The sequence below is a fragment of the Engraulis encrasicolus genome, chromosome 15 (assembly GCF_034702125.1).
Source record: "Engraulis encrasicolus isolate BLACKSEA-1 chromosome 15, IST_EnEncr_1.0, whole genome shotgun sequence".
NCBI classification, from domain to species: domain Eukaryota; kingdom Metazoa; phylum Chordata; class Actinopteri; order Clupeiformes; family Engraulidae; genus Engraulis; species Engraulis encrasicolus.
Window position 1 is genome coordinate 30,027,849 of NC_085871.1, and position 10,000 is coordinate 30,037,848.

Genomic DNA, 10,000 nt, shown 5'->3' on the forward strand with positions numbered 1-10,000 from the left:
GGAAGCAAAATCATTTAAGTTTAATATTATGCAAATGAGGAGCGAATTCGCCGGCGGCGGCCCAATCAAATCAACAATATTCTGTAACTGTGACATTCCATTTGAGTTGACGAGACGACCTGATGACGGTTGACCTGTCACTGAATTTCTCCTCTCTTCGCCTCGCTCGTTTCGCCTCCTATGTGTTCCTACCGTATTGTGTAGGTATGGTTTTGGTTTGGACACAATTTCACAACAAATTCACCAGGACTCTCCAGGATTCAGCACGTTGTATTGTTTTTTTTTTCTCGGTTTGAGGCTGTGTTGTTTTTTTCTATGTTTCAGTCTGTTTTCATCTATGGATGTATATGGACATTGTGTCCAAGTTTGGTTAGGATTCATGGTATTTATCAATGAGTGAACACTGTGTATGTGTGTGTGTGTGTGTGTGTATGTGTGTGTGTGTGTGTGTGTGTGTGCGTGCGCGTGCGCGTGTGTGTGTGCATGCATGTGTGTGTTTGCGAGCAAGGCTTGACATCACCTTTCAACTTTTCCACTAATGGTTGATCGTTCAGGTTTTAATAAAAACACCAGGTGAAGCGACTACTGAATGTGAAAATATAGTACATAGGCCAGCATGCGTTTTTGTGTCATTTTGTAATGTAGGGTTTTTCATGATAAATATCAACTAACATATCAAAGACTGTGAAGAAATAATCATAACAACATGTACTAACAACATATCACTTCACTTGACTTCACTTCACTAAAGACAGTATGGATAGCGTAGCAGAATTAGCTACCTGACTAGCATCGGACCGCCCTGACTTGATGGATCCTACTAGTGCTGTGTGGATGCAATAACCTAACTCTGGCCAGCTATTATGTTTCACCTTTGTCCTAATGATACCATCGGTGTATCCTCCACAACTGACACATTTTCAAATGATACTCCTTTACCAAAAATCCTTGCATGTGATTGGATGAACAACCTTTCCTGATCTTTACTGATGTGCCACCACAGTCACTCACATAGAACTCGACGGGTGATGCAGCTGAGACAGTCAGGAGGAAGAAGAGCCGTAACGCTGCCCATCTATGAAAAATCCCACCTGGAGATCCTGATTGGCTCATCCCTTCAGGAATGATTCTGACTTTGACGAGCCTCAGATTGCTACATGCAGGTCTCTAAATTGACGCCCGGAAACTGGCCAAATGCTGATGAATAATCATTTGGGCTGGTAGAAAAGAAATCCATACTAGCCACTTTGACCTATTCATGAGTGTGTGTTTGGCAAGTACAATTAACATCTAATAGCCAGTTTGGCTGGTGATTAAAAAAGTTAATTTAGAGTACTGGTTATATGAAGAAAGTGGATTGCCCTTGTGTGCAGCCAGATGGTCAGGTTATGGATGCAATAGAGTTGCATAAAACATTGTTACTGTGTGTGTATACCAAAACCAAAGAAAGTGAACACATTGTTGATGAAGCTTTGCCATCATGGCTCTAATTTTTTTTTTTTCATCAACAGCCAAAATAGCTAGTTGACGATAATCTTTGAAGCCAAACACATTCTCACTAATGGGTCAAATTGGCCAGTAAGTTGGTCTTTTCTACCAGCCAAACTGGAATTTCACCTGCATTTGGCCAGTTGGCTGGTGTTAATTTAGAGCCCTGTTTCCCATTAATTCACTTTTTTTCATTCTTGCTCTGGATGTGATATTGACAACCTGGGGTTCTCAACCTGGGACATTCAATGTAAATGACCAGTTCAATGTTTTTCTTTTTTTTTGCCAAATCGTGTCATAGCTCATTACATGGTGTTACAGTAACAGGCTTCTGAAATGCGCTGCGGTCGTCTAGTTCGCTTCTCTCCTGCCGAATTTGTTTCGAGTTTGCCAGCCTTCCATAGAGAAAGACAATGGACAATTGGTCACTTTAGGTTTGCACACACAGTTATACGCTATGTGATTATTTTATGATCGTAGATGCTATGCATTTCGCTAAAAATGAAACTTTTAACACATGGATGCTAAAAGTGCAAAAAATAATGTATGTTGTCTTTAATACAGGAGGTAGGGGTATTGTTGCGCTCTTGTAACGCCGCATTATGTAATAACGGTGCAATATGTAATAATGTAACAAATTATTACATAATGTGGTGACAATCGCCGCATTGTGTAATAATTTACGCATTTCGTAATACATTTCTTGAACGCATTTCGTAATAACTTTTTTCTCATCTTGTAATAAATTATTACAAAATGCGAAATTTATTACGGAATGCGGCCGCAACTTTTTTTTTTGATGGAAATGTAATAACATGGTGCATTATGTAATAATCTATATGGATATGTTTTTTCTGCACTTGGATTCAGTAGGCGCAGCACACATACATAGTCTCAGTGACATGGTATCACTGCCCTCTCTCTCTCTCATTCTTCTCAGTTCTCAAACTGCTCGAGAGTCGCGAATGATGCGGTTAAAACCGTTAAGAAATAATTTCACAACTTGTTGCGTGCAACGAGTCCAACGAATGTCTCGCACTTTCTGCTACATTACAATTTACAGCGACATTAAATAGGCCAGGTCTACACACTTCACGAGGAGGTGAAAACTTGTCTTGCACTTGCGTGGGTCTGTGGCGAGAGAGAGAGAGAGAGAGAGAGAGAGAGAGAGAGAGAGAGAGAGAGAGAGTGAGAGAGAGAGTGTGTGTGTGTGTGTGTGTGTGTGTGTGTGTGTGTGTGTGTGTGTGTGTGTGTACGCACGGAGACAAACCTGGCCCATATTGATCTTAAGCCCCATCTTGGCTCTTTGGAAATATTCTTAACATTACAAAGGGTATTTTAATATTTTCCCCCAAACAACATGAATCAAATCCCAGGAAAAGACCAACCATTATAAGTGACTCGTGGGGAGCTGTCCATGCTGGTGGTGCTTAATTTTTCCCGATATTTGCCCGTGGAGTAGTGAGTCTTTCATGTCTGCCTACATGCGCGCCAGGGTCTGACCATGGTGCTTTTTGCCCGTGGAGTGAGGAGACTGTCTTCTTGCAAAGCAAGAAGTTTTTTCATAGCACCCGAGAAAAATGCCACTCTTGTCCTATTTTCAATTTCAGTCCACTGTTCAGTAGGCCTATTAGGCTGCAATCAAATTCAATAGCCTATTTGCTCATCCACATGCACGCGAAAAACAATAACCCAAGCGGCGGGACTAATTCGATTATATTCCTTCCAAAAATGTCCGAACGTCACAAAAAATCAGTTATTTGCATTGTCCGTAATTATACCAAACAAAAAGGTATCAATAAAAGAAATCAAGTCTTCAGTTTCGATAATCCACGTTACAAATCCTCAACAACAGCAAGCCATTCCTTCTCTGCTATGAGGCAGGCAACGGAACAAGTGCAGACAGTAGGCTATATGACCACACGTTGATGCTGCACGGCTTGAAAGGATTCTGTCTAAATTAAATATCTTGGATAGCCTATATAGACCTAGGCCTAACTAGATTTGTTGCAATACAGATTCGTTTTCTATAGCCAGAAGTGTTCCGTTGGACTGACGAAACCGAACACGATCAAGTTTGCAACTTCTTTCCCTCATGCGCTGTCCGTCAGCACCACCTGTCATCAGACGTCCGATTAGCTTTCATTACGTGCTGAGGGAAAAACTCTCGCCATTAGGCCCATGTGCTGTTGCACTGTTGTGAGGGATATCACCAAATAATTTAGATAAAAGTCAGAACATTATTTTGGCAATCTGTTCAGTCTGTTCATTTAAGTTTTTGGGTGCTCTCGGATATCGGGGATCAGTTAAGGTAGAGAGAAGAGTTCATCCAGGCACTCCAAAATAAGGTGTCCAAACGGGAAGTTACATTAAAAAGCCTTTAATGGTACTGGGCTGGGGTTACATTAAAAAGCCGACATGTTTCGACCTCACCAGGTCTTCGTCAGGGCTACGTTCACCATTGAAAAGAAAGGCCTCCCTTAAATAGTGACATCACCACATGTGACCCATTACGCACTAAACACATTTGCGCACACCAGAGAAAACAAAGATTAAAAAATAGCCTGGGGTAATAAGTGATGCCACAGAAAAAAATGACCAGAAGTACAAATAAGCATCACAAAAAACAAGTAAAATCAATATCCTCATTTAGACCAGGATAGCGCATGGCATCCAGTTGGTGTATCCAAAAAGTCTGCCTCTGATTAAGTCTTTTTAGCCTGTCCCCACCCCTCGGAAGAGGTTTGATATGCTTGACGCCCTGTATGCGCAGCAGAGAATCATTTTTACCATGGTATATTCATTGAAATGTTTCGCCATGGGATAGTCAAAATTGCCCACTCTGATAGCATACAGGTATTTATGTTCTGCTAGCCTATCTCGCATGCGCCTTTTTGTGCGTCCGATATAAAAGAACCCTTCAGCGCAAGGACAAGTTAGGCGGTATATGACAAATGTAGAATTGCAATTAATGAAATCTCTCTGTCCGTATTCTCTCGTGGTTTTAGTATCCACAAAAGATTTGGCTTGTGTAACATTTGGGCAGTGAGGGCAGTTCATACATCTATAGGTGCCAATGGGTTTACGCAGCCAGGTTTCTCTCTTTTTCACCTGTAGGTGAGAGCGCATTAATTTATCTCCTAGGCTGGGTGCACTCTTTAAAGACACCATGGGTGGTTCTGGGAACACCTCACGTAGTTGCGCATCACTTTCAATAATGGACCAATTGTTCTTAATAATTTGCCTGATCCGCGTCGCTTGTGTACTATATGTCGTAACAAAAAAAGGACGGGACTGCTGGTGGCGATGATGTTTCTTTTTGGTCAATAACGTGTTGCGTTGTAGGGAGCGCGCTTCACTGTATGCATTTTGGATGGCTTCGGGGTGATAGGCTCTATCACTGAATCTTTTCTCCATCAGCTCGGCCTGCTCGTGAAAATCATTTTCGAAATCACAGATACGCCTAATCTCTGGAATTGGCCGTGTGGAATATTTCTAATGAGATGCGGGGGATGGAATGAATCCGCTCTCAGAATGGTGTTCCGAGAGGTCGCCTTTCTGAATAAGGTGGTGTGCAGCTGTCCCTCCGCGTCTTTATATATCGTCAAATCCAGAAAGTGAATATTAGTTAATGAATATTCCAAGGAAGCCATCCAAAACGCATACAGTGAAGCGCGCTCCCTACAACGCAACACGTTATTGACCAAAAACAAACATCATCGCCAGCAGCAGTCCCGTCCTTTTTTTTGTTACGACAGTTCATAGATGTATGAACTGCCCCCACTGTCCAAATGTTACACAAGCCAAATCTTTTGTGGATACTAAAACCACGAATGAATATGGACAGAGAGATTTCATTAATTGCAATTCTACATTTGTCATATACCGCCTAACTTGTCCTTGCGCTGAAGGGTTCTTTTATATCGGGCGCACAAAAAGGCGCATGCGAGATAGGCTAGCAGAACATAAATATGGTATCAGAGTGGGCAATTTTGACTATCCCATGGCGACACATATGAATACCATGGTAAAAATGATTCTCTGCTGCGCATACAGGGCGTCGAGCATATCAAACCTCTTCCGAGGGGTGGGGACAGGCTAAAAAGACTTAGGCCTAATCAGAGGCAGACTTTTTGGATACACCAACTGGATGCCATGCGCTATCCTGGTCTAAATGAGGATATTGATTTTACTTGTTTTTTGTGATTTTTATTTGTACTTCTGGTCATTTTTTCTGTGGCATCACTTATTACCCCAGGCTATTTTTAATCTTTGTTTTCTATGGTGTGCGCAAATGTGTGTAGTGCGTAATGGGTCACATGTGGTGATGTCACTATTTAAGGGAGGCCTTTCTTTTCAATGATGAAGACCTGGTGAGGTCGAAACATGTCGGCTTTTTAATGTAACCCCAGCCCAGTACCATTAAAGGCTTTTTAATGTAACTTATCGTTTGGGCACCTTATTTTGGAGTGCCTGGATGAACTCTTCTCTCTACGTGAACTGATCCCCGATATCCAAGAGCACCCAAAAACTTAAATGAACAGACTGAAGACTGCTTGAGCTTCCAGCCACCTGTGTGCCTTTCATTGCCAAAATAATGTTCTGACTTTTATCTAAATTATTTGGTGATATCCCTCACAACAGTGCAACAGCACATAGGCCTAATGGCGAGAGTTTTTCCCTCAGCACGTAATGAAAGCTAATCGGACGTCTAATGACAGGTGGTGCTGACGGACAGCGCACGAGGGAAAGAAGTTGCAAACTTGATCGTGTTCGGTTTCGTCAGTCCAGCGGAACACTTCTGGCTCTAGAAAATGAATCTGTATTGCAACAAATCTAGTTAGGCCTAGGTCTATATAGGCTATCCAAGATATTTAATTTAGATATTTAATTTAGTTTTCACCACCTCGTGAAGTGTTTAGACCTGGCCTATTTAATGTCGCTGTAAATTGGTGTAATGTAGCAGAAAGTGCGAGACATTCGTTGGACTCGTTGCACGCAACAAGTTGTGAAATTATTTCTTAACGGTTTTAACCGCATCATTCGCGACTCTCGAGCAGTTTGAGAACTGAGAAGAATGAGAGAGAGAGAGGGCAGTGACTATAACATGTCACTGAGACTATGTGTGTGTGCTGCGCCTACTGAATCCAAGTGCAGAAAAAACATATCCATATAGATTATTACATAATGCACCATCTTATTACATTTCCATCAAAAAAAAAAAGTTGCGGCCGCATTCCGTAATAAATTTCGCATTTTGTAATAATTTAGTACAAGATGAGAAAAAAGTTATTACGAAATGCGTTCAAGAAATGTATTACGAAATGCGTAAATTATTACACAATGCGGCGATTGTCACCACATTATGTAATAATTTGTTACATTATTACATATTGCACCGTTATTACATAATGCGGCGTTACAGCTCTAGATGTTGCAAAAATTAACTAGGTGCGTGGACCCAAAAGAAGTAAAATATAAGGTAGGAGCAGGTTCGCACACTAAACAAGACACAAAGGTCAAGCACAAGGAGTTTTTTTTTATTAGAGCAGGGTAGAGCAGACGTTTCAGGCTGTTGCCATCATCAGTGCTCTCTGTGCTCTCTGTGCTGTTGTCTTTAATGCAAAAGAGGTTAGGTGAAGAGGAAAAAGAGATATAGAGAAAGAAAAAAGAGAACGAGGAAGAGGAAGACAAAAGGAAAACACAGCAGCCTAAACAAGAGCAAAGCTGCATCTGATCTCCAAGTCAATAGGATGATCTTACCATAGGGATGTGTGGATGGGCTTAGGGCCAATCCTGATGGCCTGGAAAAGCCAGAGGATGATGTTAGGCAGGAGGAGAGGTAAATACGATGGATATCAATACAACTGGCTAATACTCTTCGTTTACGTTTAACAGGCTTACAGTGGTTGTGTGTGTGTGTGTGTGTGTGTGTGTGTGTGTGTGTGTGTGTGTGTGTGTGTGTGTGTGTGTGTGTGTGTGTGTGTGTGTGTGTGTGTGTGTGTGTGTGTGTGTGTGTGTGTGTGTGTGTGTGTGTGTGCGCGCGATGGGACATAAAAACACCAGCTGAGTAGCTTGGTTTTGAATGTCTGCCCTTAGTGTGTGTGCTTTGGAGCTAGTTTCTGTGTGAGTGTGTTGCAGTATGTGGTATTGTGCACGTGTGTGTGTGTGTGCGTGTGTGCGCATGAGTGTGTGCACGTGTGTTTGTGTATGGGATGTGTGTTTGCATTGGGGTCCTTTGAGTGAATGTTTTGTCAGTGGGAGCACACGTGCATTCACATGTGCATGCCTAGCTGTTTGTCTGTAAGGGAGTGTGTGCATGTGCATATCTATAGCTATACCGTGTGTGTGTGTGTGTGTGTGTGTGTGTGTGTGTGTGTGTGTGTGTGTGTGTGTGTGTGTGTGTGTGTGTGTGTGTGTGTGTGTGTGTGTGTGTGTGTGTGTGTGTGTGTGTGTGTGTGTGTGTGTGTGTGTGTGTGTGTGTGTGTCCGTGATTTGTGATTTCCTGAGCTTTGGTTTCACTGTTTGGGTCTCGGACAGGTGTAAGCCAAGTTTAATAGTAAGACACGTTAAGGCTACAGAGTGTGTGTATGTGTGTGTGTGTGTGTGTGTGTGTGTGTGTGTGTGTGTGTGTGTGTGTGTGTGTGTGTGTGTGTGTGTGTGTGTGTGTGTGTGCGTGTGCGTGCGTGTGTGTGTGTGTGTGTGTCTGTGTTTGCCACCTCTATTTGGGCCGGATAAAAAATTGAACAGTAATCAAACACTAATCAAGCGTGCTGTTTACCTGGATCTGATCTCTTGCTCCCTAGTGTACAGGGACGTGTTTTGAGAGGCACATTGTGTGTGTGTGTGTGTGTGTGTGTGTGTGTGTGTGTGTGTGTGTGTGTGTGTGTGTGTGTGTGTGTGTGTGTGTGTGTGTGTGTGTGTGTGTGTGTGTGTGTGTGTGTGTGTGTGTGTGTGTGTGTGTGTGTGTGTGTGTGTGTGTGTGTGTGGTTGTTTGTCTGCCTTTTCCTCCATCCGATAGGGACTTTCCTTCGCTTAGTGTGCGTGTGTGTACTTAGCGCGCTGCCACAGGTGCACTAAAAAACTCTCTCTCTTACACATACACACACGCACGCACGCACGCACGCACACACACACACACACACACACACACTCACACACACTAACAAACAAAAAGCTAGTTACAGCATGCCGATTGGATTTGGCTCTGACATACTGCCACTGGAGACCTTGCTGTGTTTACCAGTGGTTCAGGAAGGACCTAACATCCTACACATGCATGAATGTGCTCTCCCTCTCTCTCTCTCTCTCTCTCTCTCTCTGTCTCTCTTTCTTTCTCTCACTCTCTTTCTCTCTCTCTCTCTCTCTCTCTCTCTCTCTCTCTCTCTCTCTCTCTCTCTCTCTCTCTCTCTCTCTCTCTCTCTCTCTCTCTCTCTCTCTCTCCCTCTCTACCCCCCCCCCCACACACACACACACACAGGTACCTGCAGAGGTCAGTGTGGTTTCATCAGAGTCTTTTGCTGACCTTTAACGGTAGAGTAGAACAGTTTGAATAAACGGTCCCAGGAAGCTATATTTTGAAAATACACTCACCTTTCCACTGTTCAGACCTGCCCTCGAAACTACACCCCCAAGTATAGGAATGTACATTGCTTGTTGTCGTGACCCCAACTGTCAAGGAGGTTCCAAGTGCACATTGGTTAGCTAACTTTGGTTAACTTCCACCTATGGAGTTGTGGTCATGACTGCCATGTAAGACTGTGAAACAATGAAAAGGAATATCTGTTACTAGATAATAAGTTGACTTTGTCAATTCCTCATTTAAACTTATGTCAGGAAAATCAGTAAAACAAAAGATGGATCTACTGTGTACACCTACCGATGAATTTGTTTCTGAGGCATAAATATGTGCAATGTTGTAGCCAGAAGTAAGAAAACATTTGTGAATACGTCAACAGCAATCTATTTAAAGGACAATAAACTCCAAAGACTGGAGTTTCCAAAGCAAAACACATACATCAACATCATGTTTACCATATATTTCCTTACGTTGGTCACTGAAGAGCGTATTGTTAAAATCATTGTTGCATGAACATACTACTACTAGCACCATTTACATGAAGTGTTAGCTAATAGCAAAAGGGCTAGTATGCTATTGCTAACTCTTGTGGCGACTGGACCTTGAAGTGCTCCAAGCAAAGCGTCCACGAGCTAGCATTGGAAGGGTATCTCAGTGTATGAAAGACGTCATGTTGCAGAAGGGGAGGGGGGAGCAGACTGCGGTTTGATGGCCGTGTCAGGATCCAATCAGTATGGTCATCATGATCCAACTGATTAGTCTGTGTTTTCTTATGATTAAACCCTCCAGACTAGACTGAATTCTTTTATTTTTTCGACAAACTTTCTATTTTACTGGCAGCAGTGAGGTCATGAGGAAGTTTTCAGGCAATATGGTAAAAAAGTTCCGGAAAACATCACCTATTCCACTTTTTTTATATATATATATTTTTTA